The sequence below is a fragment of the Topomyia yanbarensis genome, chromosome 2 (genome assembly GCF_030247195.1).
Source record: "Topomyia yanbarensis strain Yona2022 chromosome 2, ASM3024719v1, whole genome shotgun sequence".
In the NCBI taxonomy this organism is placed as follows: domain Eukaryota; kingdom Metazoa; phylum Arthropoda; class Insecta; order Diptera; family Culicidae; genus Topomyia; species Topomyia yanbarensis.
Window position 1 is genome coordinate 38354522 of NC_080671.1, and position 14629 is coordinate 38369150.

Sequence of the window (14629 nt, forward strand, 5' to 3'; positions counted from 1 at the left end):
CATGAACAAATGCGAAGCTGTCGACTAAGATGAAAGCATTTAAATTTTTCATATATCGTTCGCACACTATTTATCTTCTCGGTCGAGCCTGTTGTTTCTTACCACCCACTTCACCGGACTGATACGAGAAAGGGGGAGCCCTTTTATTTTCGAACACTACAATAATAATTGATCTGCTATGCTGCCAGCACACTAACACCTCGCTCGACGAAACATTCTTCGTGAGCATAAACCAAAAGAGAGTGCGATAGAGCGGGTATGTTTGTTGACAGTGCTGCCAGATCGTTCGTTTCAAACGCAATCGGGAAACCGAAAGAAAGTTTCCCATTTTTTTTCTGGAAACACTTTATATTTTAAGAACGTGAAAATTCATATACATATTGAGATTATTTATAATTTTAGTTTCATTTGTTAAAATAAAGGTGTTCCTCATAAACAATACGTCTTGTGAGGGCTGGATATCTCTACAGGGGCCATGCATAAATGACATTTTGGGGGGTAGTGGGGTTATACTAAATTTGTGACCAAGTGTGACAAGGGGTAGGGTAGGGTCGGAAATTGTGCGACGTACAATAAAGTTTAACTATTTTTGACGGGCATCAAAACCCATTGATTAGAGAAAACAATTCAATGTTCCTCCATTCCTATGAGCAATACAATCAAAATCACAAGTTACTTTTCACGCGTTTTTTCATGTGGTAAGTTTTTCAATTCGCGGAATTGCAAACTAGCATAAAAAACGAAAGATTTTGTATGCGGATTTAATTTGCTACAATAGTTAGCTAATCTAGACTTGGTTTGATAGCTGAATTAAATTTTCTCCTCGGATTCAACCAAGCAAAATTTAGTAAAGCAGTTGAACGAATGCTTCTTAGAATCATTAGCAGCTGTAGGATTGTGGACTGAGAGAACTGCTCTTCATACATATAAAGTTTGAAACAAAGCTATCAACACCATATTTTTCTTGAAATGAGCTTATTTTGTACGTAATCGCAGGAAAAAAGCTATGCCCCAAATTGAATCGTCCAAAACATATAAAACAATAAAAGGTAAAGATATCTACAATTATTAAATTTTTTTCTTTTGACGCTTTTAGTGGAATGATTTTAACAATAAAGAATAGAGCATCGATTTTCAAGCTCTTCAAATTGTACTACGCATCAAATGCACCTATTTTGATAACGACTAGTGATCTACATCGATATTGTCGCGATAATTGCTACCCAATGTGTTGGGTACGTTTGAACTCGGTGCAGTGATGTGTCTTTTCTAAAATACGGATTTTCCAATATTTTATTTTGTCGACCTAGTTACTTACTTTCTCTTCCATTTATAACTCGGGAGCGTGTAAATGAAGAGAAAGTATTCTTCGAATCAGCAGAGTGCAATCAGTTAAGCATAATGCAGTTTATTGCGATATATTTATCACGATCTGTTGGGGTACATTTCGCCATTTTAATGCATACCAAAGCACATTACCTGGAGGTTGCACAAGTCGGGAAAATGTGCCGTGTGTATTTTTCCGAAAACTCATTTTTGTTCATTGCTACATAGAAATGTAGCATGTAAATCAGTAATTTTCAACCTTATTCGTTCCATGCACCCCTTTCCGAATACACTAAGGTTTTTTTTACACGGGGTATCTACGGTACGTATCTACTGTTAAAAAACAGTGCAAAAAACCGCGTCAATTGCAAAATCCGTGTACAAAAAACCGTGTTAATAGCGAAATCCGTGTAAAAAAATCGCGGTAATTCCGAAAACCGTGCAAAAACCGCGTTACATTCAATGCAAAAGACGTAGACGATTTTAGGAAAAAGGATCATCCATAAATGACGTAGCATTTTTGAGTGATTTTTAACACCCTCCCCCATCGTAGCATTTCGTCACAAACTTCTAAATACCCCCTGGTAATTACGTAGCTTGACGGTAACTCTACCCCCCTTGTCCCCTCAAAATTTAAAAAAAAATGAAAGGCTATGTTAGTTTTTCCCCTTTAAAAAAGCTACGTAGCATGACATGATCCCCTACCCCCCTGTCGTCACACATCATCACAAAATACAAAACTCCCCCCTACCCCATATAATGCTACGTCATTTATGGATGGTCCCAAAGGGGTGATTTCGAAGTTTTATCAAAAATGTCGTTTAGAAGGCAAAAGACAATTTTTGAACAATTTTTTTTTTGCACGGATTTTGCAAGTAGCACGGTTTCTGCTTTTATTCTAATTCCATGGAAAAGTCGGGTCTTGAGAATTTCTTTTGGTATACATTTCTACAATGTGGTTGTTTTCGGAACAGTATAAACGAGTAGACGCCAAATATGGATGTCTGAGACCATTTTAAAAATCAAGATGGCCACTTCCGACTCTGGTATTTCTGGAACAGGCTGGACGAGTAGGCGCCAGATATCGATGTCTGTGACCTTTTTGAAAACCAAGATGGCGATTTCCGGTTCAGTGGTGTTCTCTAAAATCCCATCGATATCGGTATTTTTGGAACGGGATTGTTGAGTGGACGTCAGATATCGATGTTTAGGGCCATTTTGAAAACTAAGATGGCGACTTCCGGTTCAATGGAATTCTCTTAAACCCCATTAATATGGGCATTTTTGCAACAGTCTTGACGAATAGACGCCAAATATGTCTGAGGCCATTTGGATTACCAAGATGGCAACATCCGATCTAAGGGAATTCTCTATAACCCAATCAGTATGCATATTTTCAGAGCGGGCCTAATGAGCGCATGATCAATGTCAGAGGCCATTTCGAAAACCAAGATGGCGACTTTCGGTTCAGTGGAATTCCCTATAGCGCCATCAATATGGGTATTTTTGGAACGGGATTGACTAGCAGATGTCAAATATCGATGTCAGAGGCCATTTTGACCAAGATGTCCAGTTCGGTTTAGTATATTTTTCAATTTCCAAAACAATGTAAGAATTTTTTGAATAGCGTTGATGAATGTCAACTCCGGAAGTCATGTTATAATCTAAGATGGTGACTTCTAGTTTAGTGGACATCTCATTCATCTTAATACAACGAAGACCTAATTTTATTATTATCCCTGATTTTGTCAGTTTTTTATACGATTATGAGCCTCGAAAATACGCTCGATGAGCTCTAGCATACGAAACTTATATTCGAGTAAATCCATTCATGAGCACATTTTTCTTTCCTATAAATGCAAATGACGTCAGACCTCTGGCAACTGCATATTTGTCAATGAAGTTGCAAAACACTCCATGTTGTCTGAGTTATACAGAGTATCGCTAAGCCTATAGTTGCCATTTTGTATTGACCTCAGACATTGATCTCTATCATGCGCTCATTAGGCCCGCTCTGAACATGTGCATACTGATTGGGTTATAAAAAATTCCGTTAGACTGGAAGTCGCCATATTGATATCAAAATGGCCTCAGACATCCATATTTGGCGTCTACTCGTCATACCTGTTCCAAACATGTTCATAGCGATGGGTTTTAGAGAAGTCTACTGAAGTGTATGTTGCTATCTTGGTTTTCAAAATGGCCTTCAACATCGATATCTGACATCCACTCATCAATCCCATTCTAAAAGTACCCTATTGGTGGTGTTTTAGAGAATTCAGCTGAACCGGAAGTCGCCAACTTGGTTTTTGAAATGGCCTTAAACATTGATATCTAACGTTCACTCATCAATCCAGTTCCAAAAATCGATTCGGACATGGACGTGGAAAACTAGATCAAAACTCGTCTAAGTATTTTGCCTTCAAGAGGACTTAAAATATTTTTGCCAAAAACCGTGTTAATTTCGAAATCCGTGCAAAAAAAAATTGAGAAATCATCTTTTGCCTTTAAAAGGACTTGGAATATTTTTTTTTGCGAAAACCGTGTCAAAAAGCCGTGTAAAAAAACCGTGCGAAAAAACCGCGTGAAAAAACCTTAGTGTATTGATCCTTATCATGATCCCCTTTGGTGATAATTGCTAACCACCCTGTCAGAAAACAAAAATGATTTTCAATTGAACGAACGCCATAGTATTTCAATTTGAACTCTGTTCCAGAACCCTCACAGACAGCATTTTTATTTTTGACTCCCTGAACCAATATGTAAAGATTTCCTACAGGAATGTTAAAATTTACCCCGCAAAGTTCACCCTCTGCATTAGTCTGATTCATCCCTGGGGATGAATTCACCCCCGGTTGCAAAAAACTGATGTAAATAATGCATGTAAAATCAATTTTCTTCCCAACACATGGGCACTTATTGAAATTGTCACTCATTGGTTGCAAAATACGAGGAGCAATTACGGCCGTTAATTTAACTTCCATATCGGTGATCTCTGCATAGGGCAAATACGGAAAACTAAAATCTTTGACATTTTTTTTTTATTTTTGGATCAAATTTGGTAATAGTTTGAATAAGTCAATAATAGTTTTTTTTTTATGAAACTCTATTTAATTCCAGTAAATACGCACTGGAACCCTCTCGATGATAGAAATAAGACCCATTTTTGTTTACAATTAGTTGATTCCAACAGAAATAGTTTTTTTTATTTATTCATTTTTTCAGTTACCCAGTTGCCTATCTTCTCATTGCAGTATTGTTGTGAATTATATTCCTGGCTATCTTGTACAAATCGTTATCGAATCATTCGCAGAGTACAAGAGGATCGTAGGGTGCAGATGGAGCATCCGAAATATAGCCTTCAAGCACCGATTCTGGATAGTTTGAAGCTCCTTGAAGTTGGACTTACTAGCTGCTCCCCAGTTGAGGATTGAAGTTTAGAGTGGATTAGCGAAAAGTACAACTTTTTCAGTCAGTTTTGTATATCGCACGAAGAAGATAGTTTCTTTTCCAATGACTGAATGTGGATCATGATATAATCAACTGTTAATCCTAAGGTGTATTCGGTAACTTCTTCTAAGATATGTCCCTGTACTTCGATCGGTGCATGCGTTGGATTTCTTCTTCTTGGTGAACGTGGAAGCATGAATTTTGTTTTCCGTAGGTTTAACGACAGCATATTAGTCTCGGAATATTCTTTCAGGCAGATGATATCCTCCTTAGCGTGAAGCTGAATTGAATTTGATTCATATTTGATCGCCCTATAGAATACGGACGTATCATCCGCAAAGTCGAATTTCACCGTGCAGCCTTAGGTTAGCAAGATCGTTGATGAACAGCAAAAATAGAATAGGCTCCATATTATTGCCCCGCGGAACACCAATGAACATTGAAGCAATAGGACTCTTGTGGTCATCTATTGCAACGTATTGTGAACGATTTGTAAGATAACTTCTTATCAGAGACATAGTAATTCCTCTAAGGCCATAGGTTTCCACTTTTGAATCGTCAAATCATGGTCGATTGTGTCGAAAACCATTTTAAATCAATAAAAACAGTTCTTACCAAATTTTTATCATCCAGTGACTGATGTATATCTTCATTAAGGTCACAAGTAGCTGATACTGTGCTAGACCCTTTCATGAACCCATACTGGTGCGCGTATATATATATATATATATATATATATATATATATATATATATATATATATATATATATATATATATATATATATATATATATATATATATATATATATATATATATATATATATATATATATATATATATATATATATATATATATATATATATATATATATATATATATATATATATATATATATATATATATATATATATATATATATATATATATATATATATATATATATATATATATATATATATATATATATATATATATATATATATATATATATATATATATATATATATATATATATATATATATATATATATATATATATATATATATATATATATATATATATATATTTAAACCGATCAGCGTATTCTACTATCCTCGTAACAATGAGCTTCTCGATTATTTTGTTCAAAACACATAATGTCGAAATAGGTCGATAATTGTTGACTTCACTAGGATCTCCGGATTTATACACCGGTACTACTCTAGCAATCTTCAGACAGTCAGGGTACTGACCAGTATGAATTATTTCATTGAAGACGTCTACCAGCAAAGAGGTGAACCTATCGTGCAGAATCAATTTTACTAATCTCTAATGTTACTTCACTGATTTGTTGGGTTCAAAAACATCGAGGAATCGTTTGGGTTTAATGTTACAATATATTCCGGTCACTATTCATTGAGGCAGCCAAATTTCGACCAACGTTACAAAAATGTTCGTTAAAGATACTACATATTTGTGTCTTTAAGGCTGTTGTAGTTTTTGTTTACCAAGTTTACTTTTCTGGTCATTTCTATTCAAGAGCCTATTATAGTAATCCAGTTTGGCTTTTTCATTCTTCCTTTGCAACAATTTAGATATGTGATTTAATTGGTCGGCTAAACAATCGTTGTTGGGATGTCTTTGTGTACTTCTTAAATAAGTTCTCTTCCATGTGGATCAGTTTGTATATATCAAATGTCATCCATGAAGTGTTTTTTTTGCTCTGGCAGTAACCGTTAGTGTTTTCGTTCATTGTATTAGGTTTTATCTATATTTATTGATCACGTGCGTTAACTTTTCGTTTTCTGTCATAGATTACGATATTTTGACATGGAGTCGTTGAGCAAGCCATCCAACTGTCGATGAATATATTTCTATGGAAGGTGCTTCTCGGGCCTCCATGCAATGTCAGTTCATCTCTCAGTGTTATCCTCTTTACAGTGACGACGATCAATGGATTCACGTTTGATACTAGAACCTGGCCGTAACTCTTTTTCATTGCTATTAGCTCTTCTTTGTATCGTTGTTTAGCGAAGCAAACCATAACCGGGATCTCTTTTTTGTCCACAGCGACAGCTTTCTTTGACTAATCTTTTTACCTCAAGCACTGCACCGCTCAGCAATGTATATCCAAGGACCGATGAAATTCTCTCGACAATATTATATATTTATTTTATTTATTTGACGGGAATGTTGAGATCAAAAAGTGTCAATTTACCCGCATAATTCACCCCCTACAATAGTGTAATTTCCCCTGGGGTGTCCTCGGCTAAAAATCACTGTTTTAGTACATGGTTACGTGGCTCTAAGTTCGCTTGCCGAGACAAATCTTGCAAAATCAAATTGGTGACTGTCTGCCCGTGCATGTTTCGCTCAGAGAATGTTACGCCGTGTCCACAAATTTGTCTAATCCTATAAAACGTTTCATACAGGCGCTTTTGAGTTATCATTACCTATACTAGGCTAACTTCGTATCGAATCTGCCTCGTTGCTATAGTCGATATTGATACTTGTGCTGTTGATAAGGAAAATACGCTACAGTAGTGACAGTATGTATTGCTAATATTCGCAAAAACATTCTTCCTCCAATAAGTATTTGAAGAATATTTACCGATATTCTCGGAAATAACCAATCTCCCAAACCAACATAATTTCTTGGGTTGGCAAGGACCACAAGATTTTCGGAAAAACTTTTTGTTGTACTGGATGGAATCAAAGTATATCTTTACTATTTCGTTGGGAAATATTTAACAATTTTGAACTAAATTTTCAAGTTAAAAACTTGCATTCAGGATTTTGATAGGTATGCAACTTACAACTTTATGTTGGTACATTGTTCCACTAGTTGCGAAGTTTCGGTTTATTTTGTTTACCCTTAAAAGTTGCAAACTTTTTGAATCATATAGTCGGTGTTAAGTCGGACTGGACTAAGTGACAATATATTGATTTCGAGAAAAACAAGCTTAAAGTTTGAATTGCAGCATCCTTTATGTTATACCTAATTGGAAATAATTTTTTGCAATAATTCTTGTTTAGTGTTACATATTTCAAATCTGGCAACAGTCAAAGGTAGCTGAAGGGATTCTTTATCCAATGCTATCATTATCTCATTTTTTGATGTTTTGCGGCTTAGTCCGGTCTGACTTAACACCGACTATAAAGTGCAGCGGCATACCCGGATAGAATTTTACAATAGCATTTACCTTACAAACAATCATAAAACAATAAATATTATAGTTATCACTGTTTCAACATTGTTCGATGCAGAGTTCTTGCGGTAGATTTACAACAAAATTTCATGTAACAATAGATTTTACAGTTCAGCAAAAAACTGATACAGTAAATTCACATTAAATTTTACTGTTTTCGGGAAAAAATGCATGGAAAAAAATCGATTTTTTTAATGTTAAGATACATAACAACCCCCCTTTTTTACTGTAAAAGTCGATTTTACATTGAAATTTACTGTCAAAACGCTTAAGAAATTTATTGCCAAAACGTTTGTTTTTGTATTGTAGCATAACACTAAAATTTACTGTAAATTATTGTAAAATTGTGCGACAAATAAATTACAATTACAAAATTACTGTACTGTCCAGTGAAAATCATGGTTTTGTTAAATTTAATCTGCTTTTTGCACAATTCCAAACCCACATCGTCCTGGTAGCACTGCCGAAACCTACCAATACTCACAAGATTCTAGTTCCATTAAACAAAAATTATCGTTGGTTATATTTTCACTCTTCTCTTTCGTCATGATTTTCTCCAAAGCCCATTGGGGCAGCAATACTAAAGATACAAAAAGGCCCACAAACCTCCGCAGCATCCAGAAAAATATACATCCAGTCAGCAAAATCATACCTTGATAGCAAGTCCGACTTCAGCCTCCGTTTCCGTATCGACCTTTCAAAACAACCGACAAACCAACGTACCAACGGGAAAGCGAGCCTCACTTCACCGTGACTCATACGACCGAGACGAGACCGTCCATCCAAAAACTGGTAGAACCAGTTCCATTTGCTCCGATTTTCCACTCACTCACTCTGTTGCTCGCCTTTCTGTGTCAAACTTGGCAGAACCAAAACGTTGGGAAAAGTAATCACCCATTCACTTTTGAAAGCAGGAAATTGTAACTCACTTTTGCAACACAAAATATCACCGAATCCACCAGCAGGATAGTGCTGTTCTTCCCGCGGGACACCACCGTCCATCGGCCTCCCCAGGAGGCTTTTGCTGTGTAATCGATTCTTCGAGGTAGCCAGCAAAACCTCACACACGGACAGACACGGAACGTACCGAAACACGACACGACACAACCAACAGCCAAACAGCAAACTTCGGAGATGAAGCCCAACACAGAACTAAACCGACCGTACTGCTTGTGTATGCGGTTGGGCTGCCAACGGAATGGACAAACGAACGCTGGAGAACGTCGCCGCGAGCATAAAAAACTAATTTTCTCTCTATAAATAAACAACGCGAGAGAGTTTGTCGAGTTTGACAGCTGATACACGAACTTTTTGACAACTCGCGGGGTGCAGTTGTAACGATTAGTCGTTACAGCTGTCAGAGCAGGGAAGTTACTGTGGGCTGATTTTTAAGAGACTGACTTAATAGAAAAATTTCCCGGTTTACATGGAGAATATCATTTACGCAGCATTTTCATCTTCAGTAAGTTTTATGCACTTTTTGGTTTTGCGTGTGTTTTATTCAATGCAAAATGCAAAAAACTCGACAAACATACGATTACGGCGTAAAAGCCAAAAACCCGTCACTGGCCGAATACAGTGAATAGTGCCAACATCTGTGATTTGCGAGTTAAAGTGAATTTTGACAGTTGGCTTTTAAGCCGATATCGTATGCTTGTCGAGAAAAGTATTAATATGTATTAAAGGTAGATACACTCAAAACACGAACGGAATAAAGAGAATAGTTCTGATGTTGTTCATAATTCTTCAGTCTGAAAACGAACGTTGATGGTGCTCGAAAGCACTAAAGCAAATACAGTGACAAATTGATAGAATCACCATTTGTAGTTTTCTCATCATCCCTAATCTAAAGTGTGCATACATGTACACTACATAAAAATACTTGTTATGAACAGGGCTTAAATTCATATTTATACGCCTTTGAAGAGTCAATTAATTTGTAATTTAAGACCTGTTATTTATTCTTTTTTTTTGTTTTGCTTAGGAAAATAAGTGTTATGACTATAGAAAAGTGTTCATTGGCACAGTTTCCGCTAAGCCAAATTAGGAAATGCCCTCAGAGCGGACAATTCTTAACAAACATGATTAGGGCGTATAAGCAATAAGCACTTTGAATGGAAATTCCGGATAAACGGCTACTCTCCATTCACAGATGTTGGTAGTAAACGAAAGGAAAATGTTTTCTCTTTCATTAACTACTGTGAACAGTGTCTGGCCAGTAACGGTTTGTTCGGAATTCCACTTTAAAGAGAATTTTGAGTTGGCTTTTACGCCGTAATCAGATGTTTGTCGAGAATTACACTGCGTATGTTCTGAGTAAGAAACCTTTAATCATGGGAAGAATTAGTTACTCCGAATTAGATTTTTTTTTACAAAATTTACAACATTTGAACACTACCGGAATATTGCAAAGATTGTAAACTTTATCTATGAGTCCAAATTCAACCTTCATTTAAGGGGTTACACCACTGTAGAACACGAAAAAATAGGCATATTTCAGGAATATTTCAATACGTTATAACAATAGCAATAGGATTTTAAACACTTTTACCGTTGTCTTCCGTTTTAATTCCACTATGATGGATAAAATGCAAAAATGCACTTTTCTGTTACAGATGCGTATTTCGGCTAAGACTTGCAGCCTTCTTCAGTGTATTGTATCAGAATGATTCTGATACAATACACTGAAGAAGGCTGCAAGTCGTAGCCGAAATACGTATCTGTAACAGAAAAGTGCATTTTGTTCATCATAGTGGCATTAAAAGGGAAGACAACGGTAAAAGTGTTTAATATAACATTCCACTAAGTCGCTCAAAAACAGTGCTTTTGTTAAAGTGTTAAAATAGGATTTTTTCGATATCACGTTTTTTCGCGAAATGGTGCTCCTTTTAGTGAAAAAAACGCTGAAAATGTCATCAAAATCGACACAAAATTGATAAATAAAAAAAATTAACCAATAAAAAAATAAAATCCTTCTTACAACGCTGGAGAAATCAATTTTGAATATACTGTGAAAATTTCAAAACGATAAAAAAATCATCCGTTTGAGTTACGTTTCCGGCCAGCTCAAAAAATGTGGTTTCGAGAAAACACGGTTAAAGTTTTCAATGCACTCGGGGTATACATACGAGGCGTTGCGGCAGAATTGAAAATTTGCGCATTTAGAAATTATTGTCGCCTGTGGTTTTTTGGTATATTATTTTCAAGATCTTAAAACACATTTTAGATCAATAAAAAAATTCGATTTTTTTTGAAATTTTACTGTGGTGTAACCCCTTAACTCAAATGGCCGTTATATTGAGAGGAGAAAATCGAAATCAAACCTGAACGTAAAAATTCTTGTAGCAGCCGCTACGCATAGGGACAGTGGATTTATGGTATGGGTATATATCTACTATCAGAGCTAGTCTTCTTTGATAGAATGATAGATCAGAATGATTATTTTAATATGAATGTCTTAAAATAAATTTTCATTGAAAGCTTCCGTAAAATGGTAATTTTACTCGGAATTGGTAGATATTTCAAATTCGATCAAGAGAAGAACCTAAAGGATGAGGCGTGCAATAAACGCTTATGGTGAATTTAGAATTGTTTAAATGTTATCGATAACCCGATGTAGTCCTCGTTTATTAACGGCAGCCCTAAGTTTGCGCCGCTAAAACAACAAAAATGATCCATAAAAAATTGAAAAACGATCCATAAAAAAGTTGTCCATGTTCCATAAAACAAAACTGAAAATCCATAAAACAGTGTGAATGATCCATAAAAAAGGGTGATTTGACCCATAGATTATGTAAAATTGAACCATAAAGTAATCGCAAAAGAGCACTAAAATAGTAATAAAAGAGCAATTAAAATGAACCAATTCCCCATAAAAATATTTGAAATGTTCCATAAAATGATACATTTTGCGCCATAAATTAACTGACATTGATCCATAGAATATTAACAATGTACATTAAAACACGTCGATATGTTCCATAATATCGAAAAAAAATGTTCCACGGTATTACAAAATGGAGCAATAAAATGTCAGAAAAAGTTCCATAAATTTGATGAAAATGTTTGCTAAATAATTTTTCTTGGTCCATAGAAGATGTAAAAATGAACACTAGAAATGATTCATATATCTAACGTTAAATTATGGTTCATGGATATTTACAAAACGATCCATAAGAAAATAAAATGTAAAACGATCCATTAATATGTGCTTATGCACCAGAAAAAGTAAATTTAATGAATTTATGCGAAATTTTTGCTATTCGAACTAATAATAAAGTTTATTACATTTGGTTGTAATGTCAAACTACAACAAACAATGCATACATTATAGTTAAACTTCAACTTCCGTACCCAACTAGTCAGCTAACTGACCTTAGCTAACCTGAAATCATTATGGCAACTCTTTAAACGTCAGGGTATTTATGATATTAGAGCGCTGAGAGTTATTAGACCACTCATACAGGCTGGCATGAGTCGCAAATACTATCTGAATAACTATCTGAAGCGAAAACGGACACTTTATACACGAACACTGACTAATGTGGCTACGCCACATCGCTTTCTTGTGCACTGTCCGACTTCGCTGCCGCTCAGTCGGCTTTTAACTAGCTATAGTCCCTATGTTTAAGTAAACCGGGCAAACGAGAGGACCACAGGCTTGCGTGCAATTCCAGCTACGGGTTAATCAATGCCTCGTCCAACGGATCCTCAGCGGCTTTGCGCCGCTTCGGATCCTTGGCCTCGGATATGCGGCCAAGCCGCATCACACTAGCTCCCAGTATAAGCTCACTTGTTAAAACACTGTCACTGTTATGAGAATTATTAAACACAACTTATTTTTTCAGTTTACCATAAAATTTCGCATGAATTCATTAAATTTATTTTTTCTAGTGCATAAGCACATATTAATGGGTCGTTTTACATTTTCTTTTCTTATGGATCGTTTTGTAAATATCCATGAACCATAATTTAACGTTAGATATATGAATCATTTCTAATGTTCATTTTTACATCTTCTATGGACCAAAAAAAATTATTTAGCAAACATTTTCATCAAATTTATGGAAGTTTTTCTGACATTTTATTGCTCCATTTTGTAATACCGTGGAACATTTTTTTCGATATTATGGAACATATCGACGTGTTTTAATGTACATTGTTAATATTCTATGGATCAATGTCAGTTAATTTATGGCGCAAAATGTACCATTTTATGGAACATTTCCAATATTTTTATGGGGCATTGGTTCATTTTAATTGCTCTTTTATTACTATTTTAGTGCTCTTTTGCGACCATTTTATGGTTCAATTTTACATAATCTATGGATCAAATCACCCTTTTTTATGGATCATTCACACAGTTTTATGGATTTTCAGTTTTGTTTTATGGAATATGGACAACTTTTTTATGGATCGTTTTTCAATTCTTTATGGATCATTTTAAATATTTGATATGCAAAAGTACATTTTCCCTTTATTAACCTATTAAAAATATGGGAGTATTTGAATAAAAAGTGCGTAAATTTTTTTTTTCAGGCGCAAACGCTCAAGCAGAATATACACATCGCACTCTGCAATATTGAACTCAATCCAAAGCTCACCCCACCCACCCACTTTGCAAATGATCCTAACACCGCGCTGGTACCTGAAAAATTTATACACGATTTAACTGTGTGCGATGTCACCGATGCCAAAAATCCATAGCGTCTTCCGCTTATTGTAGAACCTAGATGCTATAGCCATGACCTTGCTCGTTTGGCATAAGAGCAACAACATGTTCGAACCGATACGCGGCACCTCCATTTATAACTTTTCGTATTTGATTGAGTCACTTAGGTGCCTCCTATTGACGGCTCTGAACTTTTCTATTTTACCGATTTTCAATAGATTACTTTTATCGCGCCGACATCAAATTATTACTAATATTCAAATTAGGCGTTTCTGAATAGGTGTATAATGAATAAAATCCATTTAGTAATAGCTGATTTATAAGCATGTAAACCGTACATAATTTTGTTATATAAGAGATATTTTAGATATTAGAATGATACCTAACCCCAGATAGTGGAGTAAGACATTTTTAATGTCAAAACTTTGACTAAAATATGTTGAATACTCTTCTGGGTCCAAATCGATGTCAATTGTACATAGAAATTATGGAAATCACATTTGTTTGGATAAGATTTTAGATACATACATGTTGTCATTATCGAAAAGGTTTTCCTAAAAAAACAGCTCATAAAATAAAGAATGGAATATTGTATTTTGTCATTCAACGCATATAAATACATGCTACTTCCATGGCTTCCCTCCATATTTTTTCATGCAACGATTATGTGGCAACAAGTCAAAAGCGATTATGTGGCAAGTCAAAAGCCGTCTGCTTACGCGAGGAGCAAATTTTTTTGTGAGCTGGAACAATACTTACCTAAGCCAAAACCTTGCAAGTTAACAAAAAAAGTGAAAAAATCCTCACGTGGGGATTTTTGATATGGTCTACTTACCCAAGTAACCAATATATTGACCTATATTCTAATTAAATCTCACGCTGAACTTATACGAGAGGAGTGGTATAGCATAGGGTACAGACGTGCTTAATAACAAAAAGGTGGGACCTCAGAAAACGTTTTTAAATTTTTTAAATCATGTCTATCATGT

At 35.3% G+C, this 14629-nt stretch overlaps 1 protein-coding gene across 2 annotated transcripts in view; it reads right to left on the reverse strand.

The window, feature by feature from the left end:
- The window catches only part of LOC131683067 (disintegrin and metalloproteinase domain-containing protein 10-like), a 229601-nt gene extending 220460 nt beyond the window's left edge, over positions 1 to 9141 (reverse strand). Inside the window, exon 1 of one of the 2 annotated variants that reach the window (XM_058964891.1) lies at positions 8899 to 9141. The gene's annotated coding sequence lies outside the window, so the exon portion shown is untranslated. Of the gene's footprint in view, positions 1 to 8621 lie in introns of both variants that reach the window. The other variant, XM_058964889.1, reaches the window with a different exon arrangement.
- Between the last annotated feature and the right edge of the window lie 5488 nt (positions 9142 to 14629).